General features: G+C 46.4%; 1 protein-coding gene across 1 annotated transcript in view; it reads right to left on the reverse strand.

Annotated features, from left to right (window-relative positions):
* The window catches only part of ART1 (ADP-ribosyltransferase 1), a 17,689-nt gene extending 8,231 nt beyond the window's left edge, over nt 1-9,458 (reverse strand). Inside the window, exon 1 of the mRNA XM_008071155.1 lies at nt 9,407-9,458. The gene's annotated coding sequence lies outside the window, so the exon portion shown is untranslated. The remainder of the gene's footprint in view (nt 1-9,406) is intronic.
* Between the last annotated feature and the right edge of the window lie 2,139 nt (nt 9,459-11,597).

Raw genomic sequence — 11,597 nt, forward strand, 5'->3', positions numbered from 1 at the left:
TCCGAGTAGCCGGAATTACAGGCATGCGCTACCACGCCCGGCTGATTTTTTTTTTTTTTACTGTAGAGATGAGGTCTCACCAAGTTGCTCAGGCAGGTCTCGAACCCGTGGGATCAGGCAATTCACTCACCTCAGCCTCTCAAAGCGCGGGATTACAGGCTGAGCCACCGAGTTCGGCTCTCTTCCCACTCTTAAGCACATCTGCCAGTGGGGAGAGGATGACCAGGGAGAGCAGTGTTCTTTGAACCTTATTCTATGCATATACAGATAATATTTAAATGTACATATACATGCATAGTTTTCTGTATGAAGCCTATTTTGTTTTTTAATGGCACTTCCCCCCCCAAAAAAGAAAAGGAAACATTGTATTCTGTAACCTTTTTTCCCCTAGGAAACAGTTTATCATGGACTCCCTTCCAGGGCAGTGCATATGTATCTACCTTGTTCGTTATAATAGCAACATGGTGAGAGGGTGCAGTGGCTCATGCCTGTAATCCCAGCACTTTGGGAGGCCAAGGCGAGAGGATTGCCTGAGCTCAGGGGTTTGAGACCCGCCTGGGCAACTTGGCAAGGCCTCATCTCTACAATAAATCACAAAATCAGCTGGATGTGGTGGCACATGCCTGTAGTTCCAGTTCCTTGGAAGGCTGAAGTGGAAGGATCACCTGAGCCAAGCAGGTCGAGGCTGCAGTGGCTGTGAGCAAGCTACTGCACTCCAGCTTGGGTGACAGAGTATGACTCCTACTCAAAATAAAAGAGCAACATGGTGTATTTCATGGTAGAGTTAAACTATAATTTGTTTTACTACTTCATAACTGATGGACAATTAGGGTTTTTTCAAATTTCAAAATATTATACACAATATCACAATGAGTATTCATGTATATGAATTCTTGTTTATCTGTGTACATATTTTATTTAAAACATTTTCAGAAGTAAAATTAAGTTTAAAAGATGCCGGGTGTAGTGGTTCACACCTGTAATCCCAGCTCTTTGGGGGGTGGAGGTGAGAGGATTGACTGACCCAGGGGTTCGAGACCAGCCTGGGCAACCTGGCGAGACCTTGTCTCTCCAATGCATCAAAAAAATAAGCCAGACATGGTGGTGCATGCCTGTAGTTCCAGCTACTTGGAAGGCTGAGGTGGAAGGATCCCTGGAGCCCCGCAGGTTGAGGCTGCAGTGGCCATGAGCATGTTACTGCAGTCTAGTCTGGGCATAGAGTGAGACTCCAACTCAAGAGGGGGGGGATGCACCTTCACACAAGCGTTACATAAATTTCAAAGTGGTTATATCTCTGTCCCAATCTCATTAGGTTAAGCATCCGTGCTCTGTCATTCCCTCTGGCTCTGGGGAACCCAAGTTCAATGACTCTAAGATGCTGGGATTCTATGTGTCTATAATTTTACAAATCTCCAATCATTGCCAATATACAATTTAAATTTGAGGTATGAGTGTCTCTGGGCACTGAGGTTAGCCATAGTTTTTGCCAAATACAACATGTTCAAAATTCAACTCATTATCTTTTCTCTTTCAAAACCTGCTTACTTGCTTATTCAATAAAAAAATTGGGGGCGTCTGTAGTGTGTCAGGCACTGAGTGTGAAATTGGGAACAACAACAATAAACCCATCCCTGGTTTTTAAGCTCTTTTGAAGTGGAGATGAACTTGGAGTGTGTAATTTCAAGCAGCATGTGATGCATGTTACAAAAGGAACCAAAAGAGCCTAACTAAAACAAATTTGGGTGGGGAATGGTGGCTCACACCTGTAATCCCAACACTTTGGGAGGCTGAACCAGGAGCAGTGCTTGAGCCCAGTAGTTCAAGACCATCCTGGGCAACATAGCAAGACCTTGTATGTACCAAAGGAAAAAAAATGGGGGCTAGACACGTTGGCTCACACCTGTAATCCCAGAACTTTGGGAGGCCAAGGTGAGAGGATTGCCTGAGCTCAAGGGTTCAAGACCAGCCTAGGCAACTTGGTGAGAACTCCTCTCTACAATAAATAGAAAAATAAGCTGGGCATGGTAACAGCACCTGTAGTTCCAGCTACTTGGAAGGCTGAGACAGAAGGATCACCTGAACTCAGGTCGAGGGTGCGGTGGCCGTGAGTGTGCCACTGCACTCCAGCCTGGGCGACAGAGTGAGACTCTGACTAAAAAAAAAAAAAAAATTAGATGGGTGTGGTGACATGTGCCTGTAGTTATAGCTACTCAGGAGGCTGAGGTGGAAGATCACCCATGCCTGGGAAGTCAAGGCTGCAATGAACCGTGATCATGCCATTACACTTCAGCCTGGGCAACAGAACCAGACCCCAAACCCCCCCCAAAAAGATGTGTATTTGAACGAAGAGCTAACCAAAGGAAATACACAGTATATAGAAAATGGCATCACCCTGGGGTGAAAAGCTTAAGAAAGCCCTACACATTCTAGAATGAAATGCTGCTGCCCAGAGTATGTGGCAGCAAACAATGACTTGAACTCTTGGAATCCACCGAAGTAGCTTGCGCTGCTAGTGATCCTCGCTTTCCTGTGGAGAACCCAGTCCCTGGGTTCTTGCAGGACTTTTTTTACTCTCTGCACCCTCTAGGGGTGAACACAGGTTCCAGAACGGTGCCCCTAAGCTCTGGCCGTTGTGATTGGTTCGTGGATGAACACATGACCCAAGCAAGGCCAATCAGAGTCTTTTCTGAGGTTTGACGTGTGGATGCAGGGAAAGCGGCAGTGGACCTGACGCTTGACTCAACCCACAGCCCTGGGCCTGCCTTGAGTCCCCACGCAGGCGCGGTGGGTAGTTGTCATGCAGGCTGACAGCGGCCCACCTCCAGGGCTCCACATGTTTCTGTGTCTGAGGCTTTCTCCATCCCCCTGGGAGCTTGGTTGTTGCAAGCACAGGGCAGCCCAAAAGGGAGTTAATGTTCCCAAGGACAACATTCAACCAATGAGGGACGGAAATCACATTTCCTGTCCCACACAGGGTCCCCAGTGGGACTAAGCCCCAGCTGACCCGGGTGGTATATGCTCATCAACACACTTTTTATTGGCTTTTCTCTCTTTTCTGTCCGACTCTGCCTCTTCTGCACTTGGATTTCTTGGGATCACCTTACAAAAAAGTTCACTGCACCCAAGTCCTCGTCTCTGATCTGGTTATGGGGAACCCCAAACCAAGAGAGAGGGTCTTCTCTTTGGAAGCCCCTCCTTCGGCCTGGACCCCTGAATGAACAAAGGAGGAACAGACCCGAGCCCAACGCACAGCAAAGAGGAGCCCAGCTGAGCTGCCCAACCAAGTCCCCTTGCAATTAGTTGTCAGTCAGCTGGAAGCCCCATGGGCATGGGAATAGACGTTTGTATGCCACTGAGGGTTCATGGCACACAGCAAATTGGTTATGCAGCGAAAGCTCACTAGGCCAGCTGTCTCTCACTGCCTCTCCACTGTCCTGTTTTTGTCCCCATCTGCCCTGCAGTGAAAAATGGAATGAGGCTTGGGGCAGGAGAGGAGAACTCTGAAGTCAGACTGAGGACGTGGAATCACGTGGCCTGACTGAGGTAATGGCAGTGAGGATGAACCCATTACAAGATAGAACGGGCTAGACTTGGTGTCTGATGGAGGAGTGAGAGAGGAAAAGAATCAAGGATGACACCCGGGTTCCCGTTATTTGAGCTGGAAAACACAGAGGAGAAGCAAAGCAAACTCTCTTTTTCTTAAAAATGAAGCTCCTCTTCTATTTCCCATTATTTTTTACTTCTTCTTTCTTATCCTTTTTTGGGGGGGGTCAGAGTCTCACTCTATTGCTCAGTCTGGAATGCAGTGGCACAATCACAGCTCACTGCAGCCTCAACCTCCTAGGCTCAAGTAATCGTTCTGCCTAAGCCTCCTGAGTAGATGGGACTACAAACATGCGCCCCATGCCTAGCTAATTTTTCTTTTTTTTGAGTTGGAGTCTCACTCTGTTGCCCAGACTGGAGTGCGGTGGCATGCTCATGGCCACTGCAGCCTCGACCTGCTGGGATCAGGTGATCTTTCCACCTCAGCCTTCCAAATAGCTGGAACTACCGGTGCACGCTGCCACACCCAGCTTATTTTTTAATTTATTGTAGAGTTGAAGTCTCACCAAGTTACCCAGGCTGGTCTTGAACCCCTGAGCTCAGGCACTCCTCTCACCTCAGCCTCCCAAAGTGCTGGGATTACAGGCTGAGCCACCCCGCACCTGGCCCAGGCTAATTTTTAAAAATATTTTGTAGAGATGAGATCTTGCTATGTTGCCCAGGCTGACCTCAAAATCCCTGGTTCAAACAGTCCTCCCACTTTGGCCTCCCAAAGTGTTGGGATTATAGGCGTGGGCCACCGTGCCGGCCCTACCTCTATTCTGATAATACTGCAGAGTATCCCTCTCTCAACGCAGCCCTATGAGCTTCTCCTTTTTTGTGTGTGCAGATTAATTGACGTACAATTGGCATACAAAAGACTGTAATTAGTATAGCCAATTTGTGCATCTGGAAATATGTATGCACTCGTGTTACTATCACCACAAGGTAATAAGCATATTCAGCCCCTCCAAAAGTTTCCTGTGTCCCTTTGTTTTTATTTTTATTTCATTTTGTTTTTGTTTTTTGTGTAATAGAAATACTTACCTTGAGAGTTACCCTCTTAGCAAATGTTTACAGTTAACAATACCTTATTGTTAACTAAAGGCACTATTACAGTAGACTTTATTTTTTAATTTATTTTTATTTTTATTTATTTATCTAGTTTTTTGAGTTGGAGTCTCACTCCATTGCCCAGGCTGGAGTGCAGTGGCACACTCACGGCCACCCCAGTGTTGACCTGCTGGGCTCCGGCGATCTTTCTCCCTCAGTTTTCCAAGTAACTGGAACTACAGGCATGTGCTACCACGCTCAGCTAACTTTTTATTTATTGTAGAGATGAGGTCTCACCAAGTTACCTAGGCTGGTCTTGAACACCAGGCTCAGGCAATCTACTCGCCTCGGCCTCCCAAAGTGCTGGGATTACAACCTGAGCCACTGAGCATGGCCTAGTTTATTTATTTATTTAGAGTCAGAGTCTCACTCTGTAGTCCAGGCTGGAAGGCAGTGGCACACCCATGGCCACTCAGCCTCGATCTGCTGGGCTCAGGGGATCCTTCCACCTCAGCCTTCCAAATGACTGGAAGGACAGGCCCACTCCATCATGCCCGGCTAATTTACAGCAGACTTTAAAAGCTCATCTTGTTCATTACTTTAGCCCCAGCACAAAATAGATGCTCAATAAAAAGATCTTGAATCAGTGATTAGGTTTGAAAGGGAAAGAGTGAGATCAGTTTGGAAAATGTGAATTCTCTAGATGCAGATGGCCAAGAGGAAGCAGAGTGACAAAAGAAAGAGAATTTGGGAGTCATGAGTGTATTTGAAGTCAGGAAAGAGATGAGGTTCTGAGGGAGCAGGGAAAGGGAGGACTGGAAAGGGAGGACTGGAAAGCTGCTTGGAGGATGAAGCCAGAGCTCAGGTGGAGGGGGACTCCTCCTTAGGTTTCTAGAAGCTCTGTTGTTGGGAGCCGGCCATGGAGGCCTATCGGATCCTAAGAATCTGGTGGGCCGAAGACCCCGAGCCTCTAGGAAGTCCTGGGAGTTACGACACCATTCCCCCCCACCTTGTTTAGCACCTACGTCAATGGAGCCCTTGTGTTGGCAGGGGACAAATATAGTATAACTTGAGGCTGGCGTGGTCAACTTCAGAATGTCATTGTTCCTGCTTTTCACTTCCCACCTTATGGTTTGGTTTTTCCAATTTATGACCTTTTCATCCCACGTTGTGATTAAACTTTGAAACACGTCAAAGAGACTTTCTTCCATGAGTCATGAACGCTTTAAGATTTTAGATTGCTTGATTTAATAATAATATAGGAATTTAGGTAAAAATGTATTAGGTATAATAACATAGTTATAAGAATAATTACAGCCGGGCTTGGTGGCTCAGCCTGTAATCCTGCGCCTTGGGAGGCTGAGGTGAGTGAATTGCCTGAGCGTGTGGGTTCGAGACCCGCCTGGGTAACTTGGGGAGACCTCATCTCTACAATAAATCAAAAAATTAGCCAGGCATGGTAGCGCATGCCTGTAGTTCCAGCTCCTTGGAAGGCTGAGGCAGAAGGATCGCCGGAGCCCAGCAGGTCGAGGCTGTGGTGGCCGGGAGCGGCCACTGCACTCCAGTCTGGGCGACAGAGTGAGACTCCAACTCAAAAAAAAAAAAAAGAATAATTACTAGCTTAGGATTTAAGGCCATTTATAAGATTAATCTTTAGGATTTAGATTAAAAGTTCAACACATAGTAGATTTAGAATTAGTATAATAAAGTAAGATTCATTAAGTATATATATGTGGTATTACGATATAATGATTTTGGGGCTTGAGCAATATGATTAAAGGTTTTTTAGTTTTTAGAAATAAGTATTTTAGAATTAAAAAAAAAAGAAAAGAAAAGACTGCAGGCCTTGAAGACCAGAAAACTGGAGCTAAGGGGCTTCTCATATGTGAAGAAATGTGCACCTTCAGTGCTTCGAAGAAATGTCTTGGTGAGGCCCAAAACTGCTGATTTAAAGACTGATTGTAATCGTCAAACCCCTAAAGAATAACATCTCCCAACTAAACACAGAATTTCATGACTTCATATTAAAAAACAAAAAGGGGGGAGATGTTGGGAGCCACCCTTGGAGGCCCACCAGATTGACAGGGTCCTGGTGACCCCGGGCTACAGGCTACTGCAAATTCATTGTCCATCTTTCCACTTCCCACTACGTTGTGTGACCTGTCCCTTTTGCCCATGTGATGACTCTGAAACATGTTTAAAGGACTTTCTTTCGCTTGGTCATGGGTTACAGATCTTATTTTTAGGGTTAGGATTTGTGACTAATACCTGGTAAAAAGAGGTTTCTGATTTTGTTTAGACAAATAATTGTTTTGAATATTTTTACGTATTATTTGTAGTTGTAGTTATGGTGTTTGAATACAAGGCATAAGATTTAAGTGTAGTGAAAGTTTATATTAAGGTATATGTAAGTGATTTATAATTTTGTTTTGAGATACATATTAAAGTTATAGTATATAAAAAGTTAAAGGGTTTAGAAGTAAAATTTAAGTGAGTAAAACAGGTTTTATCTAACAACCGAAACTACCTTGAAGCCTGAATAACATCACTACAAGTTTCTTCTAAGCTGTTTTTTCCTTAGAGATAAGATGTTCCAGATTTAAAAAAACAATAAAGGAATTCGAACAAGAGGAAACTACCAAGGGGCTTGAAAGACCAGAGAGTTTTTTTGTTTTTTGGGGGGGTGGGGTTTGAGTCGGAGTCTCACTCTGTCACCCAGACTGGAGTGCAGTGGCCGCTCCCAGCCACCGCAGCCTCGACCTGCTGGGCTCCGGCCATCCTTCCGCCTCAGCCTTCCGAGTAGCTAGAACGACAGGCGCGCGCTACCACGCCCGGCTACTTTTTGATTTATTGTAGAGATGAGGTCTCGCCAAGTTGCCCAGGCGGGTCTCGAACCCGCGGGCTCAGGCAATCCACTCACCTCAACCTCCCAAAGGCACAGGATTACAGGCTGAGCCACCGAGCCCGGTTACCAGACAGTTTTTAAAAAGAAACTCCTTGTCCATAAAAAAAGAAACATCTGCGCAGGCACTTCTAGAGGATCTCCAGGTGCACATTCTTCTGCCAGATGGAAATATTCTGCCGGGCTCGGTGGCTCAATACGGTACAAACTTCTTTACAAGATTTAAAAGTATATTTGTAGAATTAGTATATACATATGGAGAGCTGTTTTCATCTTTAGATGGTATAGATGATTATCTAGAGTTACCAGAAATGGCCCAGCATGAACTTTGAGCCGGGACACACTCCTAAGGGTCCAGCGCGTACTTTGGACTGGGCTGCGTTCTTTTAAACCGGTTTTAGCTACAATTAGTGTAGGGGTTTTCTACTTATTATAGAAATTGAAATTATTTTACTCATAGAAAGTATTGTAGAATATGTCATGCTAACGTCAGGGAATTATGTTAGTTCAAGCATGATCAAACATGATATTTTGAGGTTTAATAAGAATACAGCTAACTTTAGAAATTTCACTGTTCCAATTTTCTACTAATTGCGGTTTTGGCCTTAGTACAATTTACAGTTTATATTTGGGTTTTATTTTAGAAGCTTTATTGCTGATGATCAGCTTTATATATTAGGATTAGGAATTAGAAACTTTTATATAAGTTAAGATAGATATATAAGATTTTAGAGTAACCATTTTGCTAAGAGATTATAATCAATTGTTCCCGGAAATGGCCCAGCGTGATCTTTGGACTGGGCCACGTTCTTTAGGAACTGGTTTGAGCTATAATTAAGAGTTTCCATAGTGTAGGTAAAATTAGCATAGAATAGAAAAGATAATAGGATTTAAGTTAGTCATTTTAGGTGTTGTGTACGCATAAGCTTTAAAAGTTATTGATTAATAGAACATCATGATGCTAGTGGAGATTGTTGCATTATTTTTGAGGAACATTAACCACGCATTAGGAACAGTAGGATAATTTTGGGATTGTTCTTCCTCATGCTTGAGGAAACATCTGGGGGGGTGCCTCTCAACCACCTGGCTTTGTGTTCATGTGAAAGTCTTGTGATTTAACCCGTGAAAATTTAGGATAAAAGGCTTACAGTTTGTCCCATTAAACGACTTCTGCACTAGACAGAGTCCAGTCTCTTTCTTTCTTTCTTTTAGTATCTATCCCTCCTACAGAATTGCGACACCACCATACCTTCCAGGGACCACCAAACCCTGCAGGGGCTGGGCCCCTGTACTTTCCCTTACATGCATTTGTCTCTTCTCCTGGCCTGTGAGTTCCTTGAGGACAGGGACCAAGTATGACTCATTGTGTCCGCAGGGCTCAGCCCAAACCCAGACACAGGTGGGGACCCCAGAGTGTTTTCAGAGTGTAAGAGGCTTTCTGGGCCACTGCAGAGCAGGTAGACTGCTTACCTTGGTGACCAATGTTGGGGAAGATGGAGTGGGGGCCAGAGTGATGGGTGGGCATGGGCATGAGGGAGTGGAGACACCGTGCAGTCCCTTCTCATAGCCCGGGGGAGTTGCCCTCCTGTCCTCCTCTCATCCTGCCCGGGGCAATGCTCTTGTCAGTTTCCCCCCATCCAGGCCCTCGATGGACATTTCCTTCTGGGAATGTGACCCCAAATCTCTCCCCAAGAATCTCAAACTTCCCAGTGTCCCATACCTTCCTAGGTATCTCAACCTCCCCATCAAAGTTTCCCTGAAATGTTTTCTCACGACTCCCAAAATTCCTCCACCATTCATCCCCCCAATTTTAGCTCAAAAACCCCTTTCCCTGCCCAACGCCCAGGAGGAGGGTGGCATGCTCCTTACCTAGGCCTTGTCCTGGGGGTGGGGGAAGCTGGAGCTGTTTTTCGCCATAGCCACCAGGGAAAGGGAGGACAGGTTTCTCCTTTATACTGTCAATCCCCACCCCGTACCTCCCCTCACAGCTGCTCGAAACGTGACACTCCCCCATCTATTTCTGGATGTCTCCTCTTGGCTCGGGTGCGCTGGCCTCTGCTCAGTGTGACCTAGGCCAGTGCTCTTCCCATAAAAAAGGGAACCCCTGAAGCCAGAGAGGAGGTGAGCTGAGGCATGGAGGAACCAGGCTGGGGCAGCTGCCTGCTTGCTGGATGTGGTCTTGTGCTCTGATTAGCCAAGGAGGGGAAAAGCAGGTGGCTTCAGCACTCGGACCCAGAGACCATCTCTTCACATTTTGTTCCTTTTGTGGGAACATTGATGGTGCGAGAGATTTGGATTAAGGGGCTGCATTCCCGTCCCAGCCCTGACTTGCTGTGTGATCTTGGAGGCCCTTCTGCCACACTTAGGACCTCTGCCCCATGACTAATTTTTTGCTTTTCTTTTTTAAGATGAGGCGTCTTGCTCTGTTGCTCAGGCTGGAGTGCAGTGGGGCAATCATAGCTCACTGCAGCCTTGAACTCCTCCGCTCAAGCGATCCTTCTGCCTCAGCCTCCTGAATAGCTGGGCTTACAGGTATGCATTACTTCACCAGGCTAATTTTCGTATTTTTTGTAGAGACAGTGTCTCACTCTGTTGCCCAGGTTGGTCTAAAACTCCTGGCATCAAGTAAGCACTTCACTTGGGCCTCCCAAAGTGCTGGGATTACAGGCGTGAGCTGCTGTGTCTGGCCCCGATGACTAGATTGGACTCCATCTCTTGGAGCCTTATTTTGGATTCCAGGTCCTGGAATGGGAGAAGCAATTCCACAAAGCTAGAGGGTAGAGAGAGAACAAGCTGTGCTTCCAGGAGATCTTATCCCATGGGCTGACCCAGCAAGTCAAGCTGTCCCCATACATTATCCTTCTGTCCAAGCAACTGCAAGCACTCCAGTCCCTCTGGGGAGAGAGGAAGGCACGGTGTGTAGACAACAATAGTCAACAGCAGAGACTCTTGATTTTCTTTCTTTTTTTTTTTTTTTGAGTCGGAGTCTCATTCTGTCATCCAGGCTGGAGGGCAGTGGCCGCTCCCGGCCACCGCAGCCTCGACCTGCTGGGCTCCGGCGATCCTTCCGCCTCAGCCTTCCGAGTAGCTGGAACTCCAGGCGCGCGCTACCACGCCCGGCTCATTTTTGATTTATTGTAGAGATGAGGTCTCGCCAAGTTGCCCAGGCGGGTCTCGAACCCGTGGGCTCAGGCAATCCACTCACCTCAGCCTCCCAAGGCACGGAATTACAGGCTGAGCCACCGAGCCCGGCTGAAACTGTTTTTCTCATAAGCACTTTGATTTATTGAGGGTGGGACGCCATTCTTTCCACCTGCCTCCCCACCCTCCTTCAAGCCTGGACACACAGTTTGTCTTCCCCTTTGGTCTACAGGAAGCACTTCTGGAGAAAACAGGATTCTAGGCGGGGGACACTTTTTATTTGACTGACAGTCCGAGGGAATGGGTGGACATAGTTGGGGAAAATTAACGAGCCAGACCATGGTGGAGTCCTGGTAGGTCTAGTCTCCAGTGCCTACCCCAGTTCCAGCAGGCGGCATCTTTTGAATCCTGACATCCAGGACGCCCAAGTCCTCTGCCGACTGGGGGAGGGGGACTGGCATGTCCCCTCCTCCAAGCTCAGGCGTGGACAAGCTCTTCCCTGCAGCTTTACCGACTCCCCAGCGGGCCCTTCTCGCGTTACCTCTAAGTGGGCCTCCAAAACTCAGAGCCAGGTTATTTATAGACAAGCGGGGGTGGGGGGGGGGTGGGGACTAAAATTATTTTTTCGGCACATTTTAGACTCTGGATGACAAAACAGGTTTTAAAAATAAATATATTTTAATTCTACATCATGCAGTCTCCACAGCTTCTAAGTGATGACCAGTCACTTGAAATGTCAGGCTTATGTCACTGTTGATTTTGGATGCCATCATTCTTACAAAAGACATAGGTGTCATGCATTCCAACCTGTACCTTGGCTCTGGGATATGTCATAAATGCCCGAATAACAACATAATTCCCAATTATAAGAAAGAAGCCTGGTCCTTAAGTAGAAAATAAATCTAAAAGTAAACTCTAA

The sequence above is a fragment of the Carlito syrichta genome, unplaced genomic scaffold, assembly GCF_000164805.1.
Source record: "Carlito syrichta isolate Samal-C Ts95f unplaced genomic scaffold, Tarsius_syrichta-2.0.1 Scaffold314132, whole genome shotgun sequence".
Taxonomy (NCBI): Eukaryota; Metazoa; Chordata; class Mammalia; order Primates; family Tarsiidae; genus Carlito; species Carlito syrichta.